Genomic DNA, 27,952 nt, shown 5'->3' on the forward strand with positions numbered 1-27,952 from the left:
TGGTTAGCTCAGCAGTTCTCAATAGTGTTTATCAGCTTGCCACTGTGTTGGCTTCTCATCCCATGCACCCAGATTGGAATATGTCTATCAATGTCAGTGAGTGGATTTGGGGCGCTCTATATTGTGCATTGTTAAGCTATCAATCTTGCCTGGGTGAGAGGTCAACAGCTGCAGCTTGGAGGACTGAGGGCTTCTGGGTAATGCCTGGAATGTTCTTCTGGGCCAGTTATAGCAACGCATATAGGGAGAGCCCTGTGAAGTGACCAGCATTTCTTTTTTTTTTTTTTTTAAATAGCCTGCAGTGATACTGCACTGAATTGAGGCACTGTAAAGAGGAGATATGCTTACACATCACAAGCCCCAGAAAGTGTGTCACTGGCACAAATACAATAGTGCCATTTGACACACACTGAGTGTGCGGGGGGGACTTCCAGTGAAGGAGAGAGAGAGGAACAGCAGCCTTACCGCTAAAGCCTCCCTGAGTTTTGTCCCTCAGACACTGTAACCACTCTACTGTAAACACAACATGATGATAATCCCATCCAAAAGATCAGATAGTTGAATTTAAGCAGCTTTACAGACCTCCTCTCTTTTTTCCCTCTGTCCCTATCGTAATGAGGAGGCCGTTGAGCTGCCAGTCGGCAGCAGAGGCTGAAGCGATAAAAAGGCAGACCCGTCGTCCACCGACTCTCCCTCGCACTCCCTCTTAATCCTGAGAGAGCAGTCCATGCATCCGTAATGGTCGATAAAATATGAAAAGCCCCGAGAGCGCTGACGGCAGCAGAGGGTGTGTGTGTGTATGTACACACACTACGTGTGAGTCCTCAACTTTCGTTAATGCCCTCCCAACACACTGAATGTTTTAGCGATGTCACTCAGCTTGCCCCCCTGGCACACACGTGAGCGTAGGAGGATTTCCAGCAGGCTGGAGAATAAGCCTTTAATGTGGTGGAAATGGATACTATCTTGTTCACAATGCAAAAAGACATCAAAGAAAAACACACGTGGCCTTATGACTGTGTAAATGAGTTTTGCCTCTGGTTCATCAACCTTCAAAACGCAGCCCACTGAAAGGAGTACATTACATTGAGCGTTGCAGGGATAATGTTATATGTCATATAGCTATTATCTCCCAGATCAGCTATTTATAAAGCACAACCTCTAGAAAAAATTTTCACAAATGCTGAGGCATCCGTTTGGAATGTTTTCCATCCAAAAACCGTCGGACTTAGGCAAAACCCAAAGTAGGCATCAATAATCGATTTCACAGGTGGAAATTTTAAGGGGCTGGTGCATGAACTTCCATCACTGTGCTTTCGACGCACGCAAAGGATTTACGGCTAAGATGACAGCCTCTCAACCGGGATAGGCAGTGCTTCCACGATTTCTTCAAATGAGGAACCCCTGGGAGATTACGACTGTGTGTTTATGTTGGTCTGAGCTGCCTTGGAGTAACGGCTTCCCTTGAGGGAAATGTAGAAGGATAGTAATACCAGCATCCCGATCCAAAGCGGCCTGTATTTAGAGGTAAGTGGAAGTCTGCTCCCCCCAGCTCCATATTGGGTTGACTTGTTGCTGGGAGGAGATGTACAGCATATATGGAATGTCTGGCTGCCAGGCCACTACTTGCATCAAAGGGGCTGACTGTGTGATTGATGAACGTGTGTGATCAGCCCACGTCTAGGGACCCGAAATAGGTCTGTGCCCATTACATATGACACTGTCCCATCCTCCCTCAATTCCTGAAATGCCAAACATTTCCCTGAAGTCCTAGACAACTTTTTTTTGGCTTAAACCAAACTCACTCTCCCAGCTATCAAAAATGCTGGACCCCCATCCATCCCTGAAAGTCATGCAACATTTTTCCAAAGAAAATTAAATTCCAAACTCTCTCAGCTAATCCAAGACAACCACCGGTATGCCAAAAGCCTTGCTCATATAATGCACCAGCAACACGTGGGGGTAAAGCAAAGGCGCGCTGTCAACACCACTGGAGAAAGAGCCCAAACAGAAAGACCACGCACATTTCACAACCCAGCTTTTGCTGCCGTTTATGACCTATAAAGCCACCGTAGTAAAGAAGAAAAGTACTGTAAAATACTGCCTTTCCCTCCAATCACAACAACACAAAAATGTGGAAACTTTATCGCCTTAGTGGGATTAGCAGCCCTTGTTGCCCACCAGCTTCTTTCTTGCTCAGCTTTGTACCGAGCCTACCCGACAAATGTTTATTTTATTGGCTACAGTTGTCTGTGTTTTCCTGGCTGGATCAAGCAGCGGGATGCAGTGCATGGACAAACTGGGTTTACGCTTAAACATCTGTCGTGTGCACAATCTCCTACTGAGTGGAACATCACTACGGTGGATCTATTAGTGACCGGGAAAGGGTCACGGGGTATCAGTATCAAGATCAAGTATCTCCTACTTACCCACTACGGATGGGCTGCCCTAAGAGGTGGATTGTCCCCGTGTCACGTCACTTGGAAATGGAAAATAAAGAGCCTTCTTTCAGCAAAGCAAGGTTACAAGGAAATTTTAAAGCATTCCTGTGGCATCTGGATTTAGATCCCTCTTTTTGCCCTTTGGAGTTTGTGATTCGTGGCCGGATTCCATGCCTTTGCCGAGTCTGACGATGTTTCCCGGCCGAAGCAGCGGCGTTTTTGTCTGCTTCCCCTCTCTGAGCGTCTGAGCTGAGTTCTGGATTTCAGCTGACTGTGCTGGGAGCTGAGCTGTTGACATTGTCCCCACTCTCTCTCTCTCTCTCTCTCTCTCTACCCCTCCCTCTCTTGCTTTCTCTCCCTCGCTTGCTCTCTGCCTTTAGATCACTCGCCCCACTTCCCCTCCCCTTCTGGATTCCAGCTCCAGTGTATGACAGCGTCCATGTGGATGTCAGCGAGAGGGTGATGGATTTTCTGTGAATATAAATGCATTTATGTATAGTATGCATGTGCGTGTATGTGCTTGTGTGTGATGCCAAGGGAGAGGGCAAGATGAAAGGAAATGACCCTTGGCGGCCTGCGCTTCCCGACCCAGCCCGCAATCCCAACTCCACCCAATGCATTCCCTCACTGAGCAGACAAAAAAAAGAGAGGCTTTGGATGGGGGGATATCACACACACAACGCCCAAAGGAAACCCCTTTTCCTTCTCATCGCCAACGCATGCATAAAAGCACACACGCCCACGTGAGCACACACAAGGACATGCCAAATATGGGATTCTCCATTAGGAATTACCCCTGTGACACACACAGGAAAAGGCTTTCCCCGAGATGCAATCAGTGTTCATTGAGAAGGTGAGACAGGATGCTTGATTGTGCAAAGCTCGGTTGACATTTCCAAGTTCACACCCTTAGCTCAGCCAATTGTAATGCATAGAATGTGGTGGTGGGGGGGGGGGGGGGGGGGGGGGGGGGGATCAGCTGGAGGGCCACCCCACAGTGAAGTGGAGTTCAAGTATGTTACTGTGATAATATGGAGGGGTCGGCGAGTGCAAACATTTGCGTGAAAAACTCAAGACTCCCATTACACTGGACAGGACACGGACACCACCCCTGGCCCCACAGAGTCCCAGTCAGCTGGGGAAAGTGAGAAGGGACCTCTTAAAGAGATTAAAGTGCAACATTTAAAGAACCACGTTACCAATGTTAGGGAGCAAATTAATTTGTTATGACTTCCAACACTGTCAGCTATTCTCAATCGATGTGTCGGGAAAAAATGTCTACACATCAATCAGCAATACCTTAAGACATCATTGACAGCCTGTCAACTCAACACTGACTGATCAATTCAAATCCTCTGACATTTCTCTCTTGGAAATAAGGGTTCCAAAAGGGTTCTTCCTGAAGGTTCTACCCAGAAGCATTTGCTTCTGAACCCTTTTTCGAAGAAAGGGTTTTTCCAAGGGTTCTTTGTAAGAGTAAGGGTTCCATTAACCTTTTTTGAAAGAAAGAGTTCTTCAAGGATTTTCGTGTGTTAAAAGATCCTCCCAGCTACACCCCCCAAAAACTGTGATTGGGAACCATGATCGTTGTGGGTTGTGCTGCACCACATCAGCCCCGGCCCTTAAGGAGCTTCGTGAGGAACCCTGGGTGGGTTCTAGATGAAACCCTTGGCATATAAAAAGGATCTTGGTAGAAACCCTGGGTGGGTTCTTGTTGGCACCCTTAAGTTGTGTTCACGCTACAAGCGACACCGCAACATTCTACAAGCCATTTTCAATGGAAGCCGGGGACATGAAGCTACAAACTGACGCCCGATACTGTGTGATGGGCTATATACAGATATAGTTGAGCTGGTCTCAACTTTTTTCAGTGCTCCAATGACGCGATGAAGTGTCAACCAATCATGTTTTTTCTCAACGAGCACTTGAGCAACACTTCTACGGCGACTCGCCGTCAATGTAGCTGGCCATGCTGGCCGTTTTGTTGCTTTTGTCGCTGGTAGTGTGAACGTGGCATTTGAAGGTGGAAAGGTTCTGGATAGAACCTCCAGAGAGGGTTCTGGTTGGAACCATTGCACCATAGAAGGGTTCTCCTATGGGGACAAACCGAATAACCCTATATGGTTCTAGTTAACACATTTATTTTAGATGCCCAACATTTTTACTTTTACTGCCCAACCCTCTGAAGACAAAGGTCAAATTGTGAATTGATTTCATACTGAGTGATCTTATCTTCCTCCAGACTGCTCGTCTGTTCACAGGTTGGACGAGGTGACGGCTTGTCTGGTGGCGATTTCTGATCAATGCTAGACTATCGATTCCAGCCTTGCTCATATAACGTGCATATAGATAAAGAGCTGCTTACCAGATTTTGGGAAAGCCTTGCAACAAGGGCAATATTAAAACACCTTGGGTATCAGAAGACAGTTATTGTAGAGGTGATCCCTCCTTGTGTTTGATTGGTTGGCCTGGGGAAGGACATGTTTTGGGCAATCAATAAATGCAAAGAAAACACATTTGCATTTTACAGTTGGTATCCGCTACACAACAGCTCTGTAAAAAATACCAGCGCAGTGCACATTAATAGAACACATAAATGTGCCGCATAGCCTATGCATACATTAACCACCATCCATTCTTGGGGAATATGAGTTATTTACACTTTCACACACACAAACTGGAGCCATTGATATGCCAACAAGACTTGGTCAAAACCGAGTATATGGCTGGACCGTGTATGGTCAGTCTGTGAATTTGTGGTCATGTTTATAATGTTAAATCCGGCGCTACACTAGGGGATGCGCTGCACTCCACTCAACTGGCCGTTCAAGCGGTGACGCACTCTATCTTGGAATGCACCTGATTGGTCCCTTGCCGTTTCAAACAGGAAACAACATGGCGGCCTGCTCGTAAACTTTCTGTTATTCTGTCTAAACAATCCACCAAAATCTACTTCTGGAAACATTTTAAGCGAAAAATGATCGCCTAGTTTGGCAGCTTGGTCCAAGTTCCGTAAGCCGGATGCGTCGCGCTAAACCTTTTGCATTTGTAGGGCTGGCCCTCTGCGGTCCAGCCAAAGAGTGGAGAATGGGGGGAGTAATAATACCATTTGTCATCTTTCTCTAGGGACGGAAGACAGATGACACCAAGCTGCTGGCGGTAATGCCTGGATGCATTCCTGAGCGAACCCTAGGGATGCATCCATTAGCCCCGGCTCTTGGACAGATCCAGCTTATAATCCTCATGATGTCCACTTCCCCTACCGCCTCTTTCTTCCGCTTTCTGTGCAGCATCATCTTCTGCTCTATCTCTCTAGGGTAACAACTCCATCCCCAAAACGAGGGAGGAAACCCTGAGGAATAAGCTGATCTCATGCTCCAGTCTAGCTAAGTGCACTTTCAGCTGCCCCTGTATCATCCATCACAGCCCGGTAAATAACATTGACTAATTGACGCAAATGGAGCGGGCTTGGCATGCTTGTGATAAACATTGTGCCCCCTTAAAAAGCACAGATCCAATAAGCCCATAGGTCCATCTGTTCTCCTTTTCTCTTTTGAGGGTATGTTTGTTTTCCCTTGTCTTGGACAGCATGCATTTTGCAGAGAGAAAGAAAATAAGAGGTTACACACTCATCCGCAACTCCACATTGTCACTCCGTGTGCCAGGGAGATGACCGCAGATTGTGGCCTCTGCAAACTTGGGTTTCAGTGAACTTGCACTGCCCCCTGGGTAATTCCTTTAAAACGCAAGCAAAGGCTGGTGTTTACCCAGAGTAAATCACACTGGAAGGCAAATGTCATGACTGATAAACTATCTGCAGAGCATCCTGAGCGAGACAGACACCTCAGGTAGGGTGCTTTCCTTTTTGCGGATCGTAGCTCCGGACAACCTGCCAGTCACTTGTCGGTCAGCTGGGTGAAGCGTGCCAAGCTGCTGTCTAAAGCCCTCCCGTATCCACTGGGGAAGCGGATGGAAGACTCCACTGAGCATTCCAGACAGCATCTTTCCCCCAAACAAAAATGCACTGCCACGGTGCAGGAACAATCACAACAAGTGCTAAATCTGGCCAAGGGGGGGGAGCAGCAGTAAAAAAAGGAACTTGGCACTTGGTGGAGAGTTGGACAAAAGGTGAATGGAATATTGGACGAGAAAAAGGGTCACCCAAGGTGGTCTCCTTCCAGGCTCGTAAACCACCCTTTTCTTCATATGCAGTCAAACTTGATAACGGGTGAAGAGACAGCCAGAGGACAGGCTGTAAAGAAGTGTTTCACTGGCATCTGAAACACTCTTTCCACGGTTGTCACTGAGGAGAAGTGGCGAACGAGTCCTCCTCCAAAAACCGCCAGCTGCCAGAGCTAACATGGCAAACAGTCATGTTTTACGACGTGTTGTTCCTTAATGTATTATTTAGGGGTTTCTTCGGACCAGGCAGCTCTCATTTAAGTTTGTTTTGTTTAAGCGAGGAATTCCTCGTGACAGCACTTTGCACACAGCCATTTCTTTTCACGCCCGCACAGAGATAAATTGCCACTGAGAAAAACACCGCTGCTGCACAAAGCCTGAACTCTCTGACAGCATAAACATGGGAGCACATTTTTATACATGGCGTAATTGCATGGTAGCTATAAATCATGATAGTGGGGAACACTATACTATCCGTTTGTCAAAGGCCTCCGCAGAAGAGTAGCCTAATGACAGTAAGGCCATAAACCATAAATCTAATTGTAGTCACTAGGTTCTTATGGTGACATTCTTTATTATGTACGCCCTTCCTGTATGAATTTTCTACTGCTAGGATGCACTTCTACCTTAACTCCTTATTGTCTTCCATCATCAATATGTGATAATCCACCTGGATTTACTAGAGTTGTTCGGAAATGTGTCCAATACTGCCCAAATTTCGGTGTCGGGTATCGGCGAGGACGCCAGCCTATGCACAGGTCCGAAATCATAATTTATTAACCCAGAAAAAAAATCAACTTGTTTAACTGGAAATCAGTTCTTCTTCACCGCTCCAAAACAGTAGCCTTCACTGTGCTGTCACCCTGGATGTATCAGCCATTTGGCAATATATCACATTGAAAAATCAGACAAGTAAAACAGCGATATGTCCAGTATGTAAGGCTTCCGTTATAAGGGGTGGCACTAGTGTTGCCAATTTCTATTGCATTCATTCTCTGTATGTATTACAAAGGGTTTAACCTGAGCCAGGCCATACAACAAAGATAGTAATCATATTACATCTATACATGGTCAGTAGTAAACAGCTGTTAAATAATAATAGCAATACGAAGTAAGAATAATAACTATATATTTTTTTATCATGCTGGTGTCGGATTGATACTCGGTATTGATAAAGAAAAAATGGTATCGGAACATCTCTAGCTTTTACTAATCCTAACTGAGAGTAAACAAGCATTCAGCAGGATTACCAGTCATTTGTACTGAGAGATGAGTGCTTTTTGGGTGTTTTTTGCAAAAGTACCGGGCATCTGAATGGCTCTTTTGTCCCGAAGGCAGACTGGGCAGGGTCAGAGGTCAGCCCCAACTGCCTGCCCCCACAGTACCTCTGCTGTCTGCCGGGATATGTGCCAGCTAAATGCTGTCATGTTTGAACAATGGTCCAGCTTTCCGCTGACTGACTCATCACCGCTTCATCATGTTAACCGATGATGTAATAAAGCCTTGATCTTTGGGCATGAAGTCCAACACTATTAAACTTTGATTTAGGGCTGCGCGGCCAAAAGTGATAATCACGATTATTTTTGATCAATATTGAGATCAAGATTAAATATCACAATTATTCATTGATTTTAGGGAACACTTTCACATTTAAATAAAGAGAGTGCCGTTTTCACTTCCATGTTTCGCTACCTTACTGATAATGTACAAATCTTTGCATCAAAATAAGACTTAAAATAAGGTTCTTCTTCACCTGAATTCAGTGCGTTTTCGTTTTCCCTGTCTGCTCTCTGACCCACAACCCGTTGGGCGGGTTCGGGTCAGCTTAGTAGAAAAATATCGTGGGTTTGGGTGGGCGGTTGAAAAGTGACAAAGCAGCTTTCCGAGTAAGTTATTAATAACTTACAGAAACATTGTGTGCAATAGTCCACCTCCTCACCCTGTCCCTCTGCCTCTCTCCCTCTCAAACACACACACACACACATCAGCTGTGGTGGCGGCATATCATTTCACCACACTCCGTGCCACCAACACCACGTAATGCGCTGTCGAGAGGTCGAGGTCATTTCACATATTTCAGTGAGATCACGTTGTTGAGGAAGCAATTGATTTGATATGAGTTTTCTATGAGTGGACATGCATTTTGAACGTCAATATCGCAGTCGATCATGTTCATTTAATTGTGGCAAGCCAACTTTGACTTTCAACTGCAGCCCTGCTTTGACTGTCAGAACAATTTCATCTCATAGTGCAACCATTTTGAAATGCCGTGATGCACAACTTGTCCATTATAGCACACACACAGCTTCAGGTTTAAGAAATATGAGATGCAAAGTACAAAGGGCCCATATGAAAACCAAACACTTCTCTTAGAATCCAGGTGTGTGACCTGTAAAAAGGAGAATAGAGGCTGAATAGTAACAGGGAAAAAAAAAAAAAACGACTGATGGTAAAACTGAAAGGAAAGGGGCCTTGCTCTTTTTACCAGATGCTTCCATTCAAAAGCAAGGTTTATGTATTCCAGTCGCTATTATATTGGCGATATGGGGACTTCTCTCTCCGCAGAGTGCAACTTCAGCTGTACGACTGACATTACAATTTATCACCGCTTCTTATCCCGCCATTCAAAAGAGAACGCTCAAAAGCACCGATCTTTTCAGGGGAGACTTTTCAGATCTTTGCTGACCACAGACTGAACCCAATACTACGTCCTCCAATCTGAGCTTTTCCAGGTGTCCCCCTTCTTTAAAATCCATTCAAAACAATGTAAATCAAGGCTTTTACATCCCCTCAAAAAGTATTGCACATACAGTATGTCCGTGTATTGTGCAGCATGTCTGGGAAGTGTGAATGAAAAGTTTAGTTCAATTCTAAACATTCGTACCTACGTACCGTCGTGCCACACATATGGCTGTCACAGTATCTCCATAAAACATCTGGGAGTCATCTGTTCTGCAAAAGGGAGGCCCCCTGTGAACAGGTGCGTGTCTGCGTCCGTGACCTTATGCCCCTGTTCTCGACCCTTGACCTCTCGTTATGGGTGGGGAACTCTTTGAACCCAGTGGAACCATTGGACACAGACGGTCCTGTCTGAACAGCCAAGGTCACGTTACCTTAGACTGAGGTAATCGGAGCATTTGTTGTCCACCGCTGCCCAAATTGCAGGCTGGAACTTCAAACAAAAAAGCGGCTGAGCCTGGGGAGCTATGATGATTCGCTAATGTCATAATGCGCGCAAACAAGCGAAGTCGACAAAACACGGCTGTAATTACGCATTTGCATAATGCTGCAACAGCAAAACAACAACTGACCAAAACCTTTTGAAGTCACTGTGACTAAAAAAATACTGTTCTCAAGCGATTTTTATCACAAACCAGAGGAAGTGGATTGCCTAAAAATAGCCCACCAATTTTATTCTCAAACCCTTTGGTCTGGCTTGACCATAATGGGCCCAACCATACCGGCTAAAGCCACAGTTTACTCCGAGCGCCGCTGCTGAAAATATGAGACATTGACCTTTTTTTTTTTTTTTTTCTTAATCCCTCTCTTTCTCCTTCTTTGCAGATGTAATGCTTGGAATGACGGCCTTGCTGGGTTCTGAAGTGCACTGCACTGAAACTATCTTATGAGCTCTCCAGAGATGACAGAAGAATAACAAACACTTCCTGTTTATCTCTACAGTAGGCCTACAGCTGTCCATTCCAATACACATCCAGCGGTTATCACGTCTTAATGTCGAAGGAAACAAGTAGCATTCCAATAGTGAAGGGGAAAACTAGGGCTGTCAAAGTAAACGCCATAATAACGCTAATTTGTTTTAACGCCACTAATTTCTTCAACGCATTAACGCAACTTGTGATTTTTAGGTTGTAACGGGCTCAGTTTTAAAGCTAGAGTGAAGATACTGGCATTGTATGAAATCAGAAAAAACTAAGGGGTCCATTGGTACCAACCATGTCATACTAGCTTTTAGTGAAGGACGCTAAATAATCCTCAATTTACAGTAAATTTTGGCTTGGAAAAACTGGCATGGCCATTTTTTTAAAGTGGTCCCTTGACCTCTGACCTCAAGATATGTGAATGAAAATTGGTTCTGTGGGTACCCACAAGTTTCCCCTTTACAAACTGTCTGATAATCACATGCAGTTTTGGGGCAAGTCATAGTCAAGTCAGCACACTGACTCACTGACAGCTGTTGTTGCCTGTTGGGCTGCAGTTTGCCATGTTATGATTTGAGCATATTTTTTAATGCTAAATGCAGTACCTGTGAGGGTTTCTGGACAATATTTGTCATTGTTTTGTGTTGTTAAATGATTTCCAATATTAAATATATACATACATTTGCATAAAGCAGTGTATTTTTCCACTATAATGTTGATAAGAGTATTAAACACTTGACAAATCTCCCTTTAAGGGACATTTTGAGCAGATAAAAAAATCTGCGATTAATTGTGATTAAATATTTTAATCGATTGCCCTAATGATTTTACGTACAGTTATGGAGTCTGGAGTGTGGCACTGGAAAAAAAGGACACTTTTTTTAGTGTTTAATTAAAATCAATAATAAATTGACCACTTGCAATTAATTATGGACAATCATGCGGTTAAATATTCTACTCAATTGAAAGCCCTAAGGAAAAGGGAATGAAACTGCAAAATCACATCACATCCACACCTTTAGCCGCATCCATGAGATCCATGAGATTCATGAGACTCAAAATGTAGCAAATTTAAAAGGATCTCCCCAGCAACCACCCAACATATCTGTGTGGAACACTTGCCAAATAACAGTCGACCTTCGACCCATCGGCATCACTCAAGCACACGTGCCTCGTGTTCCGTCCAACCAGACAGAGAGTTCGTCCGTCCAGCTGCCTCTTACATGGTGGGAAGGGTCAGACATGTTATTACAATGATTTACTATCCCCCTTAAGCTAAGGAGCCCTTTGCACACATCCTGTTCCCCAGCTGAGACGGGGCTCCCTTAAAAATTAATCTGGTGTCACCAGTGGCTTTATAGAGGACAGTCACATGGATTATGCTGTTGTCCGCTGGGTCAACATGTTCCTCCAGTGGCTGGGAGGAACATACTGAGGTAGGAAGTTATATGACCAAGTGAATAGACATTACACTAGGGGTGGAGAAAAAATTATTATTTTTTTACGATTTTGAAATTGATTTTTTAATGCCAGAATCGATATACTTGCTTCATTCAAGTCTATGTGGAGGTAGAAGGAAGTTACCGCTTTTATTGTTGTAGTCTGAGTAACGTGATGTTCTGTCCGTTCTGTATCCGTCAACCAAAACAAACCGTGTGAGCCGAAAGGAGAAAGTAGAAGACGGCGTGGTGGTAAACACTACACATCCAGTAAAGTATGGAAACACTTTGGGTTTCACACATTAACAGGAAAAGCAGAGCTAGACATCACGGCTAAAGCTGCATGCTAACTCTGTCACGGACGGGAAACGTTATCGTATCGCGGTAACGTGGGGTCGAGCCTGCCGTCGCTCTCGTCTCCGTGGTCAAATGGGCCGACGCTACAACTGTAGAGCACCCATATACGGTCATTTTATGTTAAATACATTTAAACGGCCCCGATGGAGCTGACCATGGATGGATAAAGAGAACGGAGCTGATGGGAGAGCTATCGGCGGATTTGGCGAAGTTAGCACAAGTATACATGTGTAACTACGTCCGGTTTTCAAAATAAGGTGTTAACAAAGGGAACTGTATATACAAAATACATATATGGAAATAAGATTGATTGGATTATATAAATTATATAAAACATTACATGTCCCTTATAAATTAAAAAAATAAAATACCACTAATTTGTGAGAGAAATGTCTTTATTCTTTGATTTTTGTGTTGCTGGAAAAAAAATTATATTGCCTGACAATGACAGATATATTTGACTTCAGGACATTTCTGACTACATACGTGCTGAAAATCAAACATTTTTAATGTATTAATTTAGATATTTTTCAAATTAAAAGCCCCTAGAAGTGTACGATTTAAGTCTAGAGTTAAAAACGTTTACAAAAATCGCAATAAATCATAACATCAAAACGCAATTCTTGTAGAATCGCAATACTTAAAAATTGCAATACATACCGAATCGGCACCAGAGTATCGTGGTAGTATCAAATCGTGATATAGGTGAGATATCGTCCCAGCCCTAGATTACACCCAAGCTAAATTGATAAGAATCCAATCTTAATTTGTCACTCCAGTCCACTCCTGTCTATGTCACAGTGAGATGCATAAAGAGATGTCACGGCTGCACAATTATCCATCACATCTGCCACTGTGCTACGCTGCTTAACTGTGTAAACTGTATGCAGATGGAACATTGAAAGAACACTTGCAGGATAAATCCCGTTTAATACAACTTGGATCAAGTAGTTTTGGTCATCTTTGCCATCGGTGGCATTCCCAGATCTCAGCAAATATTTCGGTAAGTATAACGTTACTATAACCGATAGAAAGATTATGGAGAAAAATATGAAAATAAATCTAAGTTGTAATAAATCTCCATCCTGTTATGTGTGAGAGAATGAGTGAATGAGCTTGTGAGTGTGCGAGCACACATATGGATCTTCTCACTGCTCTGTGCTGCAAGAGAGACAATGTAAATACATATACAGCACCATGCTGTGTGGAGGGGTGTTGGGGGGGGGGGGGGAGCGGAGGCGAGCGTTGTTGAGGGGGCCCATTGTGCGCCGATTACCCGCAAGAGGGGTAAATGATGGTGTTGATTAAAGCCAGCTGAGCCCGGGGCCGGCTCCTGGAGCGGCAGACGCACGCCCAGCACGACCACGTGCCCCTGAAATCCATCTGGCTTCTCAATGACACACACGCTGACAAGCCAGTCCTGCACGCTTGCTCATTTTTCTGCTGCTATAAGTGTACACACACACACACATACACACAATGCTTGTGAAATCCAGCTAACTAACAAGAATGTAAGAATGCAGGCTTGGTTAATCCGACCACTTTGCTCAGACAAACAAACACAGGTGCCCCTTTGAAAAAAGTAAAAGGACATAACTGCGGTCGTTTGTAGCATGCGATGAGCGAGATCGAAGCCAAGACTATAGGCATCACTCTGTCACTGCGTACTGTATTTATTTTAATGCAGCGCAGATGTTTCCTTACCCATGCTTCAAAAAATGCATAGCCTTGCAGAAATGTGTGTGTGCAGGTTATAAAGTGAAGAAAAGTTGTCACACAATAAGCATGATTATCCCATTCCCTGGAAAACCTGGGACTTCTTTACAGAAAATATCCTAACTGCTTGTCTTCCTATTACAGAAGCTATTCCTAAACTCGTGGCTGTGTCACACCTCCTATCTTATCTGAACTTAAGAAATCAAACTATGACTGTAAATGTTATTCTTCAAATCAGCACTCGTCTTGTCATGCCTTTATCTTTCATTAGAAAGTACCGGTAGGCTACAAGCCATAATATCAATGGCTCCCACTTATGACTGGCTAGTAGGGATGTCACTATATCAGAAATTAAAGTAGTTGATACCAATACCAGCGAAATTCCACGATTCTCGATACTCAATTCAATACCACGATAAAAAAATAAAAAAATAAATCCCATGTTCTTCAACATATACTCCTTTATTACCGTTTGCATACTGTTTTTGCAAAATTCTTAGTAATCCCTCATGATCTGCCTCAAGTTTCTTGCCAAAAACTACATTTTACAAGATGACATTTGAACACATCATGGTAACATTATGATTTACCTTCATCTAATACTCATTTTTATCGAGTAGAGCTTGAACACATCATAATGTACTCAATACAAGCTCTGTTAACATTAGCTTTTAGCTCCATTATTATCCAAGCAGGACTGTACTGCCCACCAGCTGCTAACAACAGCTAATGTTACTAGCTCTCCTCCTGCCAATTGCAACACAGATTCGTAGTTCACAATGTGGAATATTATTAGGGATATCTGTCATCCCCGGAACAACTGGACGCCATTAGCCTTCAGCCCCGATCCCCAGTACCTGCGGCGGTACTGTAGAAAAAAAAAGAGTACCATCACGTTTTCAGAATTTTGGCATGGAATGATACCGAAGTATCGTTTCTTGTGACATCCTTACTGGCTAGCTAGCTTGGAGGCGAGGGAACTCCTTGAGTAACCTTTTAATCATATTTCGGTGTGCATGTTGTTCTCCATCTTCATTGTCATTACAGACCTAACAACAGTACTGCTGCCATTTTGGCAGTTATTTTGAATTTATGACAGTGTCCATGCCATCCTAACTTAGGATTCCTAACTTGAGAAATTCCTAAATTAGGACGCTTCTGTAATAGCTAAATACATATCCTAAGATAAGATATAGGATTTGTTCCTAAATGCAGTTAGGAAACATGTTTCTGTAGCTTAACACCACAAATCCTAAACGTCATCCTAAACTGATATAAGATAGGATTCCAGACTTGGGGACGTTTCTGTAATCAGGCCCCACGTCCCACAGGGAAAAAAAAGCCAGCCTTGACCCCTGTAGTCCAAATCTGGGTTAATCACATCTGCTCCGGCGGCGTGCAATCAACACACATTGTTCCGATTACATGCTATTTAAGTTAAATGGTCAGGTTGGGCCTCGAGTCGTTGTCCCATTGCACGCAGCAACAAAAATGTGGGTCAGCATTTCTTTTTCCCCCGCAGCTTTTCCTCTGCCTGCATCTTAGTTTCCTTCGTAGAACAATGAGTCTGATTTTTTTTTTGTTGTTCTTCCTCCCGAGACAGTAGGACCGGAGCGAGAAGCTGGCATTATTATGACCGCAACAGTCACTGTGGTGCACGCAGACAATTAACACGCCTGCCCTCTGAGATGCAGAGCGCGATATGAAACAGAACTCGTTGACCTCGCCTCACAGCTTCACCTTTAAAGCACAGCCGAGAGCAGCCGTTTCAATAATCGTGAGCACCGATTGTTGAGACTGTGATGAGAGGAAAGAAGGGAGCGGATCGATGACGGGAAAAGGGGCTCAACGGCAACTTCATGCTCTTCCACCGTCAACCGCCTTCGTTTGAGTGGCACCGTTCCTTAGAGGAGCCAAAATGGCTGACTCAGCTTTGGCCCAGTGTTCTGGTTTCACCGGAGACAACGGGTGAAAAGAGGAAGCCAAGCTGGAGAGGTGTCTGCAACTGTTGCTCCAAAGTGGAATACCGCAGCTAAAAATACACTAACTACTGACAATCGATATACCATTACATTTGAGGTTTTGAAGGAGAAGTGGATTCTAATGAAAAAAAAGGGCAGAGAAGATAAGTCTGGGAAATGTATCGCACACCGCTGACCAGTAGCCAAGAGCACGAGACAGATTTATGATCGCCGTCTGTTTTAATACTTTTGTCAACGGTGTTCTGAGAGAGTTTTGTGTGTGTGCGTTAAAAATGTACGCGACAAATGAATCGCAGCGGGGCTCCTTCCCTCCATTCTGTTTCACGGGCCAGACCAGCAGGCCTCTCTCTGATCAGCAGATCCTCTTCCTCTTCCTCCTCAAGCTCCTGGAAGGAATGTCAGGAAGGCAAGGTCATGACGGGTAAGGTGTGTGGGAGAGTGTGTTCATTCATGTGTACTATAATACATGAGTGTTTGCATGTTAGGGCTGCACGATATTGGGAAAAAAACTGACATTGCAATATTGTTTTTTCTGAGATATATACGGCGATGATAAAAATACAGAAATAGTCACCCTAAATTTTGTAGGTTACATTTCAAAGTGAAATGCCGAGATCTGGTGCACTCTAAGAGCAACATTTATTTATTTATTTATTATTTTACCAGGAAGTCCAACTGAAACTCTGTTTAACAAAAGAGACCTGGCCAAGGTTAATAGGCTAGATAGAATATGTTGTGCTCTAGTAAACAATTAAATCATAAACACATTGGTTGTATAGATATGAATGGGAACGATACGGCAAAGAAGTTCCACCCACACAGCATGGTAAACGAGACGGGCTCCGTGTTTAAAGACAGGTCAGGTGGGTTGCCGACATCGCCGCAGAACCCCTCGCACTGAGGACAGTCTGCACCGGTTGACTATGACTTGCCCCAAACTGCATGTGATTATCATAAAGTGGGCATGTCTGTAAAGGGGAGACTCGTGGGTACCCATAGAACCCATTTTCATTCACATATCTGGAGGTCAGAGGTCAAGGGACCCCTTTGAAAAAGACTCTGGGTGCATCCCAAAACTCTAAATTGCATCCCTGTTTCCCTCACTTGCGTCTCATCCTTGCGTCTTAGTCCCTCCCACCAGGGAAGCATGGAGAGACGCAAGGAAACCATGCGAGGAGAGAGGAAACGAGGAAATACGATTTAAGCGACATGGGACGGTCGTTTCCTCTGAAGCGTCACGTGAAGCGACGTCCGTTTCTGATGACAGCAGCAGCTGATCACAACTGGATCAGCTGTCAGTCAGCTTTAACAGCTGTTTGTGTCTGAACTGTACTAATACTAATAAAGACAAGTGCTCTTTATACTATTTATTCATTATTAGAGTCTGTAGTTATTGATATTCTGGTTGTGAGTTAATTATTTAATAACCCAGAATATGACTATGGTGTTTTTTGAACACTGGGCATTATTTATTAGGCTAAAGGGAAAATGTAAATGATGTAACTCATATCAAACCCGACGTTCAGGAATCATCAGCCTCATGTGACTGAATGGAAATGAGGATAAATGATGTAAAAGGTGTTTGTTGCTGACAGACAGACTCTCCTTTTCTCTCTGACTTTAATAGTTTCATTAATAAAAGTTAACGGGGGAAATAACAGATCATGAAAAGAAAAATCATTCTAAGAAATGCAGAAAGTTATTTTAAGTCAGTTTATCTGGTATTATAAACCCCTCTCAGTGTCAGGCTGCTTCACTGACGGTGTGTGAAGGAGAGCTACTGCAGGTCCTTCTGCTGCTGCTCAGAGCTTCAGTTAACACAGATTATAACTAGATGGTGAATCAGAAGACAACTAAAATATAAAACGTTTAATCTGTGATCTGTCTTCACTCCGGTATGAAACTCAGTGATGCTGAGAGGTAAAGTTATCAGATCAGTCTGATCAGCAGCAGCGTCCAATCAGTAACTGATATCCAGTAAGGGGGCGTGTCGGTCGGCAAAAGACTTCCGTGCAGGATACACTGGTGTATCCTCGCTCATAGCTCCTCCGGCAAGCCTCCTCGATCCTCGATCCTCGCTCCTCGATGCACAAATAAGGGCTTTGGGACGGTCTTCAAAATGGCGCACCAGAACTACTTCCGGTTCAAGCGAGGATCGAGGAGCGAGGAAATGAAAATTTAGAGTTTTGGGATGCAGCCCATGACAGTTTTTCCTCGCCAATATTTAGCACATGTAGCGTTATTTAGCCTCCTTCACTACAAGCTAGTATGACATGGTTGGTACTGATGGATTCCTTAGGCTTTTGTCGTTTCATATGATACCAGTATCTTCACTCTAGCTTTAAAACTGAGCCCGCTACAACCTTAAAATCACAAGTTAAAGAAATCAGTGGCGGTTAAAACAAATGTGCGTGCATGACACTAAGAGACTGATTTTTCCTCTGCTTGTCACAAACCATTTCTCTCCTTGCTTCCTTTCATCTTCTTCCCAATACTTGCAAAACAAGCGTGGGCTGTCCGGACCTCAAAGATGTGAAGTGTTTATCTTTGGCTTTAAAAAGGTGGGAACGGAACCGGATAGAAAAATAAAGGCTTCCATTTGCTTGTGTGGCTCCTGCTCCCTACTGAGGACTGCGGGAGCGTCCTCCCTCCGAGGGGGTGAGAGATAAAGAATGCACGAGATTTCCTGCCTCGCGGAGCTGCGTTCCCCAAACATCGCCTGGTGGTTTATGTACTGCGGCTCGTCGTCAAGGCGACCTGGCAGCGAATCGGCGGCCCAGCAAAGGGATCCAAGGAAGGGGAAGAGTGTCAAGGCGGTTTTTAGAAACAGGCTTTGAGCAATGTGATGAGATACTGTGAAATATATTAAACATCCTCCTGCGTTAATCTTGGTACATCATACTATTACTGTACTACAGACTGTGTACAATCATGGCAATACCTGGATGGTTAGGCAAGTGCTTGACTTAAGAAAGGGTCCAAAGCACATGCACTCAGTCCCTCAAGTCCACTGGAACATTTCATTTATTTCTCATTGACTAATTGGATTTGAGTCATTATTCCAGCTATATATTTCATCAAGGCTTTTGAGCTGATAAACACAGCTCAACGTCCGTCTAAAATGTCACTCCCCCTCTGGCTCTTGGTACCCCACAACCACTTAACTTTCAGAAGCATACAAAAAAGAAAAAATCCCGTCAATACTCCTTCCTTATTAAAGCTGATCTCTGTGCTGTTGTAAATAGCCCCCAATCACTCCGGCAAGGAATTGTGCATTTAAGGGATTTTGTTTGTCAGCGCAGCAGGATAGTGGTCTTGTTTGTGAGGTGATACAGCAGCATTATATGTCTGCACCGAGGGGTCCAATCTGTCTGCCTAATACCTCTAATCCATCCATCCCCCTCCCCGCCGCTAGCGCCAATCCCAGTTAGATGTGGTCAAGGGCACGGTCACAGTCCGGTAGCGTCGCTGACATTGTGTTGACCCCCCCAACCCCTCCACCCCCATTTCACCTCTTCCTCCGTCTCTGATCACGAATGTCTTTCGGTCTCCTCACAGCTAATCCCCCGCGGCTGCTGGACAATGTGAAGGTAGAAGGGGGTAGAGATGGAGTGAGGGTGGGGGAGGGGGGGATTTATAATAATAATAAAAAAAGACATTTTCTAGATGGATCACTGCCTGAAGAAATATTGCCGCCTCTGATGCTGCATGAAAATGGGCAGTCCGGCCAAGCTGCCGTTCAGATAGAGACGGAGGCAGACAGAAAATATATCAGCCTGCAGGCCAAGTCCTGTGTGGCTTGAAACAGTCAGATGGTTTGGCGCACGCAGCAATGGCTTATGGGTTATCTCTCCATCACTCTGACAGGATGGACCTTTCAACACACATGTGCACACACAAATTCTTTGCAGAGCTTTTAGCTTTTCTAGATCTGGATTTCTCTCATATCGACACTTTAAAAAAGCAAATCCTTTAACTGCACCGGTGATGGTCACAGCAGCAACCGTTGGCAACAGCACATCAGTCGAGAAAGAGGCACACCACGCGAGAATCAAGACGATTTTGGGCCCCGATTCCGCCCCCCCACCCAACGATCGTCAGCAAAGCCCAGATTTTTTGATGGTTCTGAAGATTATCTTTCCAGATATTCCTGTGCTGTGAGGTATGTTAAGAGTGTTTTTTACATCCACCGATCGGCTCTGAAGTCCTTCCCAGCACCGATTCCAAATCGTAAATATTGAACATGCTCAATATTTACGATCGGATGTCCTGTTGTGTGTGGGGAACCCCGAGGACAGCCGATGACGCCGTCGCGTGGGAAAGAACGATAGCCAATTTGAAAATCAAGCTGACTGAAGAAGGAAGGACAATCACTACCGCCGTCATGGCGGCTAAAGCAAAACGCGAAGCATAAAATAGTAGTAAGATGGACCTCAGAAATGGAGGACCAGCTGGTTGATTTGTAGCAACAACATGAGTGTTTATTCTACATGTCTCTATGACTTAATTCGTCCATCGCAAGCCCCCAGGAAGAGCGCCGGGGTTTGAGGCAAATTTTCGAAATGGCCAAACGGAGGTACTACAACTTCCGTGTCCTTCACGTGATGCCATTGGGCCGAAAATACTTTTTCTCATGGATTACTTTTGGAAATAGATGTCTGTAAATCAGCGGATAATTTTTTTTTCAGGTAAATCAACTCCCCAGTACGAACACTAACAGCCCTTATATAAATCATGAGGTCCTAAAAGTTGTAAATTGCACTAAAAGCCGAATCCAGAGTTATACCCCTTCCTCCGTTCATGTGAATGAGACCAAGAACGAGGCGCTACTGCGCCTGCTCTGTTGGCCCAATGGATGCGGAAGATCGCCGGATGATCCGGGCAGTTTATCACTCGGCGCCACTGAGCAACTCTCATAGGAATGAACGGGAGCCCGCCTACAACACTGTATCCAGTTCTCTTTATACATCCGTGGTCCATCCTTCGTGAATTTTCAGTACAAAGTAGTGCAAAAACTAACATCGTGATTTCCGTTTTTTTTAGTCGGGACTCTTATTGTTCATGAATGAATCTGTTAGTGTGTGGTGTGCTGTTTTGGCCAAATTGTTGTCCTCCACACACTATAGAAACAAAACTCTTAACTTTAACATAACATATTTGTGGGGTCTCTCACATTTTGAAAAATCTGTTAGTGTGGGCCTGCCATGACTGTCCCTCTTGACATGCTGTTGGTGTTTTCCCATAATTCTCCTCTCATCTGCTGTCCCTGATCAATACTGATGTAAAACACAGGTTCTCATGTAGAAGCTGCGTCTTCTTTCCACTTTTTTTTTGCAGATGTAGAGGAGATGGAGAGGAAGCCTGTTAAAACAGTTGCCATCCTCCTCTGACATATACACCCCATCACTCCCTCGTGGTAAATATCACATGTGGACATCAGGTGACCTCCTCGGTGCTGTTCCCTTGGTTACCGGGATACTGATCCTTCCCCCCACCACCACCACCACCACCATCCCCCCTTTTCCTCCTTTGCATCGTCCAACAGCCTCTCAGAGCTGTGTTCTGTTTTTCTTCATTCCCCCTCCGCTTGTATAAACCAGGAGACTATCTGCCATCAGCATTCAGGAAGTGTCGGGGTAAACAGAAGGCAGGATCCAGCAGGAGGAACTGAAATGACCCCGGCCACGTCCTAGCAACCGTGGACAGCGAGTTATTTTTGGTAGCTCTGGTATCTATGTGCATTGTGTTTATGAGAGGGTTGTTTGTTTATGTGTCAGGGCAAACTGGTTTTGTGCGAGATCACACAAGGGGTTGGGAAAAATGAAGCTTCCTTTTCATTTTAAGCATCATCACTGACGGCGCCAGATGCCGTGTGATGTAAGATTTTCCCAGTCCTGCCACGGACTAATTAGTCATTTGGAGTGCATTCACTCCCCATGCATGCAACCCCTCTGCTACTGTGATCATGTAGCTCTCTTCTAAAGGCTGGCCCACGCTACAACATTTATCAAATCTGAACACATTTTGAAAACGTGGGAGAGCCCACACATAACGACATGTTATGTTATAATGTAACAGTTTTGTTCCTATAATGTGTGGTTAGCAAGGATCTGGCCAAAACAGCATAACACAAACTAACAGATTCCATTCATGAAATACAAGAGTCCCGACTAAAAAATGGCGGACGATGGGCAGGAAGAATTAGCGATGTAAGTTTTTGTACTACTTTGTACCGAAAGAAAAATGACAAAGGATGGATGGGTGAAGGCCTGGAGACAAGTTATATAAACACTTGTGTTGTTGCCTCAAATCAACAAGCAGGTCCTCCATTTCTGAGATCCACCTTACTGCTACTTTATGCTCCGAGTCAGCTCGGTTCTCAATCGGCTATCGTTCTTTCCTGCTTCATCGGCTGTCCTCGGGGTTCTCCACGCACAACAGGATATCCGATCGTAAATATTGAACATGTTTAATATCTATTAGGGCTGTCAATCCATTCAAATATCTAATCCTGATTAATCGCACGATTGTCCATAGTTAATTGCGATTAATCGCAAATTAATCGCACATTTTTCATGTTTAAAATGTATCTTAAAGAGAAATTTCACAAGTATTGTAAGTGGGCAAATATGCTGCTTTATGCAAATGTATGTATATATTTATTACTGGAAATCAATTAACAACACAAAACAATGACAGATATTGTCCAGAAACCCTCACAGGTACTGCATTTAGCATAATAATATGCTCAAATCGTAACATGGCAAACTGCAGCCCAACAGGCAACAACAGCTGTCAGTGTGTCAGTGTGCTGACTTGACTATGACTTGCCCCAAACTGCATGTGATTATCATAAAGTTGGCATGTCTGTAAAGGGGAGACTCGTGGGTACCCATAGAACCCATTTTCATTCACATATCTGGAGGTCAGAGGTCAAGGGACCCCTTTGAAAATGACCATGCCAGTTTATCCTCGCCAAAATTTAGCGCAAGTATGGAGCATTATTTATTAAAAAAAATCAGGGTTTTACTGACCATTGTCAGGAGGGGGGGGGGGAGATCGGGCCCAAAATCGTCTTGATTCTCGTGTAGTGTGCACCCGGCATTAGGGGTAGCCTATAATGGTGCAGGTGGAGATAAGAACAACAGAAGTATAGGGTACAAGGGATGGATGAAGAACACCCACAGATGCTGAAATCTGGGAAAAAGGACAGTTTATCACACGGGCACTAAATAAACGCCTCACCTCTCAACAGTCCATTTGAAGCGCACCGCCGGCGCAAAAACCTGCGCAAGATCAATCTGCCTCTCCGGAGGGATAAAAGGCCCCATTTCAACAAGCCTCTCCTGAGACAGACCCCCCATTCATACGGCCCCTTGAATGCTTTAGCTGTTACCAACCACGCGGTTTGTCACTTGGCGGAAAAGCAGTCTTTGAAAAGAACTTGCCGGGGATGAAGGATCTATGGCTCGGCTCCACCGTTCAAGATGGCGTTTGTCTGTTTTAGTTACTTGCAGCAAAAAAGACAGAAGCGTTCGTTATCGTCTCCTGGATCCTTAAAAAAACTGCGTTCACCCATCCATCTCAAAGCTCAAACACAATGAGATGACGGTTAGCTGGGATGATACATTAGAGGCTGGGAGAGAGCCCGTAGAACACAGTAAAAGTGCCTGTCACCGCTTTCTGTTCTACTTAAGAGCTTTGAACTGCAACCATAAAACCATTACATGATTGGAAAGAAATGCATGGGAAGATGTGGAAGCCAAAATTTAGTAATCCCAAAGTCTTAGCAAGAATTATGACGGTGTTGAGCTTAGAAAATGTTTTACTGTTCAGTAATGGCCTTTTTGTTCACAACAAAGTGAGATCACTGGGGAGGTTAAGACTGATACCGTGCGTTTAAAACCGTGTCTTTCTTCCTCAGGTCAAACTATTTATGGTTGTATGGCTTCCAAACCCTGCATATGAGGATAGGTTAAGAATATCATGAGGGATTAGAGGGGGGAAAAGAAGATGGGATGCATCTGCATCTTAAATCTCCCTAAGATGCTCCAGCCTTACCTCACTTCGATAAAACACATTTGTCACACCGCTAAAGTGAATTACGGCTGCTCGAATTGAATTGAGGATGGAGGTGGGATGCTTGGGTATCTGACAGCCGGTCTTATCTCCAGCAGAGAATTACAGGCTATTTATTCGCTGGTCACTGAAGAGTCAAACACAGGCGAGTCATTGTGTGATTTTAAAGGGGACATGTCATGCTCATTTTTTAAGGTTCAAACTTGTATTTTGGGTTTCTACTAGAACATGTTTACGTGCTTTAATGTTCAAAAAACACTTTATTTTTCTCATACTGTCCGTCTGAATATATCTGTATTAACCCTCTGTCTGAAACGCTCCGTTTTAGCGCCTGTCTCTTTAAAAAAAGGACAGTGTGTTGGACTAAGGGCTGCCGCAACAACCGCAATATTGCAATACCTATTCACACACCAACCACAGGGGATGGCATGCAACCGCCATTACCGCCATGTTCAAGTTTTTTTCTTTGTAATGGGAGCGCCGCATATTTACACTATGTTACAAACGCCAGCAGCATGACGAGGTGGCGAGCATCTATACACATATGGTGTTTAAAAATGTTCAACTTTGGGTAAAACGCTGCGCTCATTTGTCTGTCACTTTTGACCCAGCCGTCCAATCACAATGGAAGAGGGGGCGGGACTAATATCACAAAGACCAATCGTAACATCCTACATGTAGGCTACAAGTGCTGAACAACAACAACAATGGAGGAGAAATGAATACACATAGACCAACAGATCCATCCTCTCTTCCTAGGTGCTTCAGCCTTCCTTCATCCGGAGCAAGTACTCTACCTTGTGCCGACAGTTTTACCTCTACGGATATTCCGTATCATAGCAACCAGATGCAAGCAAAGCATCTCAGCTGGAAAAAAACGCTGCGCCTCATTGCCCTTTATAGTAAGTAAAGTAAATGAAGTGAAAGTATGTATAAAACGTGAAAGTCTCTCTCTAGAGCCGGAGTTTGGTTTGTCCGTTCTGGACTACTGTAGAAACATGGAGGAGCAACATGGCGGACTCCGTGAAGAGGACCCGCTCCCTATGTACTGTAGATATAAACGGCTCATTCTAAACTAACAAAGACACAACGATTCTTAGTTTCAGGTAATTATACACTAATGAAAACATAGTTGTGAATATTATATTCAAAATGTTACATACTGTTCCTTTAAGTTGCCCCTCCCCTAAAACACCCAGTCTGCTCTCTTACTGACTTGTGAGAAAAATGCAGTGAGTAATATGGAATATAAGTGAGTTTCTCATGACATTTCCCCTTTAAGCAGGAGAACTCGCAGTGACACCGTACTGTAACACGTGAGAATGACACAAAACCTGTATTTCAGGGAAATCCCATGAATCAGATGTGAAAATAAGAAACTGATACCACTCTCCAAATGTGAAAATGGAAGCAAATCGATGCCAGTGGCAACCGAAATGCATTAAAAGCAAAACTGGAATTCACAATCTAAATATAAAAAAGCCACAAACTTAGTTTAATGAGGTAATTCCCTCAGCCAAAACGACATGACTGTCCGTGAACCGGAACATCCAGTCTCATTAACAAAACTGCAAACTCAAAGCTACACAGTATAAACTTCACCTATCTCAGGTTCGACATCCAGCTTGGGAGCCAGGACGTATTCTGCAAGAGTAAGCCAAAGTAAACCCACCACAGCCTGGCCCCCATTCTCAAAACCCTGTGTCACATCCACATCTATGTCTGGATCTCAGCCCTCCCGTCTGGAGTGATTCATTGGTAGGGAGTGCTTTTTGCCAGGCTTCTTTATCGCTGTGCTGAAAAGCCTGAAGGATCTCTCCCCCCCCGTTCTGGAAAGATAAAGTGTGTTGTTGAGCCTGGCAATAAGGGAATACAAACCGCTCAGAAAGGACTTCTGCTACCGCCGCTACCACTAGGGGGTTGCTGGGAGGGCCTCAGAGCAACGGTGGGGCTCAGCCTCTCAGAGCCTGGAGGACCCCTAGGGAAAAAGCCAGTCCAGAGAGCGGAGGACTCTCACGGATAGTCGAGAAATTTTCCCACAATCAAACACACAAACAGAGCGGCGCGGGGCAGCAGACAGGACCCTTGTCCACCAAAGGAGACGGAGGGAGGGAGGGGACTGAAAGAGGAGGAAGATCTGATAGTTACAATAACACAGCCCCAAAGAAGTACATGCTATGCCGTATCTCTTGTGTAAAAGGCCCCTCACGGTGAATGTTCTCTATATAGACAAACAACTGTTCTGTTCTGTGAAGGATATTTCTTCCGGGAATGTTTAACCTGCATGTAACCTTACTTACAGTACATTTTTAGAAGCTCGGAGGGCTCGTATGGGCCTCTATACCAGATGATTTGGCCAAACCCCACACAGTTCATTGGTAAATGACCTCATTAAGGTAATCTGTCTTCAGCACAATCCACCGCTACAAATGCCATCTGCTAGGCATTAAATGGGGTGTCAGGCCACAAGGGGACATCTGGATTGTTAGTGTTTTGGGGAGTTTGGGCTAATTTAGGAAGGATCTGATCCTGGGAGACAAACAATGCAAGATTAAAAACTCAAGGGCAGACAAATGATTTGTCGTCAAGTTTGACAACGGGGACCAAATCTACTAAAAGCGGAGGGAATTCTCAGGTTAAGGCAAGCCCCTAGGAAGATATGCCGGGATATGAAGCAAATTTTCATAGTGGCCAAACTGCCGTGTCCGTCACGTGATGCCATTGTGCCCAAAAATACTTTTTCCCCATAGACTTACTTTGGGAAAGAGACGTCTGTAAATCAGCGGATAATTTTCTTTTTGAGGTAAATTAACTTCCCAGTACGAACACTTGAAAAGCCCTCATTTGAATCGTTGGGTCCTAAAAGTTGTGAAAGGCACTAATAGCTGAATCCAGAGTTATTTCCCTTCATCCGTTCATGTGAATGAGACCCAGACCGAGGCCAGACCGAGGGCTGGGAGGCGGAATTAAAGGAAACGCTACTGCGCCTGTTCTGTGGGCCCAATGGATGCGGAAGATCGCCAGATGATCCGGGTATTTTATCACTCGGCAGTCGAGCCATTTTGGCATCATGCGCCACTGAGCAACTCTCATAGGAATGAACAGGAGCCCGCCTACAACGCTGTATCCAGTTCTCTTTATACATCCATGGGTTAAAGAGGAGCTGGGTGTCGTTCAAACGTCGGCAAAACAAAGCCACATGACTCAGACAGATGGATTTTGAATGCCATTATCTACCAAACCCAACATGTCAAGATAATTAAATCTAAAGCGCATAATGACGAACGCTTTGTAAACACAATCTATTTCCTAGAGGGCCAGCCAGGCAGTTGGAGCAGGTCACGGGTCAAAAGGTCACCTTTCACCACAGTTAACCGTGTGTTGAGTCTACTCTCAACAAAAACATAGGTTTGACCTCCGATACAAAGAGCTGCATCTGTTACCATCATTTCACAATTCCTTATTGCAGAACAACGTCAGGGCCATAAATCCTTTTGAGGATACACCTGGATGACTCAAAAGCAGTACCCTACTGAGGGAGCTGATAGCTTTGTGTTTTGATCCTGCAGCGTTTGCAGTCAGGTCTCCGGTCACATATCCCACCGTCTCTGACCCCTAAGCCAAACTTGCCATTCTTTTCCAGTTGTGATTGATGTCCTTCTTCTGGAAATCTAAAGGTTACATCTTGAGAAAATGTGGCATGCGAGCCTCCTTCCGAGTGGGTCGGCAGAAGTTGTCAAACTTCCTTTTATAGAAGTAACCCCCCGAGCTGGATATCATAGCCATTATAAATAAGAAGCTGGAATGCAGAAAGGGGAAAAAAATAAACATCCAAGCTGCTCCGTTATCTGCACCCAGCTGTGCAGTTTAGAGGCCAATCCTTGGAGATGATGTCACGCTGGCATTGTGTTACTGTTTAAAATAGCGTTTCTATAATTTTGTGCGGACACTAATTCATTCAAGGAAAGACGAGCAAGCTCTACTAAATGCAGGACCTTGGATTAAGGTCATATCACCTTAAAGATCACATATTGTAGAAAGTGAGATTTTCAAGTCTTTTTTTTAATATAGAACAGGTCTAGATGCTATATAAATAC

At 44.3% G+C, this 27,952-nt stretch overlaps 1 protein-coding gene across 5 annotated transcripts in view; it reads right to left on the reverse strand.

Moving 5' to 3' along the window:
- Positions 1–27,952, reverse strand: part of daam2 (dishevelled associated activator of morphogenesis 2) — a 136,867-nt gene that overhangs the window by 100,530 nt on the left and 8,385 nt on the right. For 2 of the 5 annotated variants that reach the window (XM_074661752.1, XM_074661755.1), the window contains exon 1: positions 2,430–2,716. The exons of 2 other annotated variants lie outside the window; for them this stretch is intronic. The gene's annotated coding sequence lies outside the window, so the exon portion shown is untranslated. Of the gene's footprint in view, positions 1–2,429; positions 2,717–4,806; positions 4,828–27,952 lie in introns of those variants that run through there. One more of the 5 variants, XM_074661753.1, reaches the window with a different exon arrangement.

Source organism: Sebastes fasciatus, chromosome 15, assembly GCF_043250625.1.
Source record: "Sebastes fasciatus isolate fSebFas1 chromosome 15, fSebFas1.pri, whole genome shotgun sequence".
In the NCBI taxonomy this organism is placed as follows: domain Eukaryota; kingdom Metazoa; phylum Chordata; class Actinopteri; order Perciformes; family Sebastidae; genus Sebastes; species Sebastes fasciatus.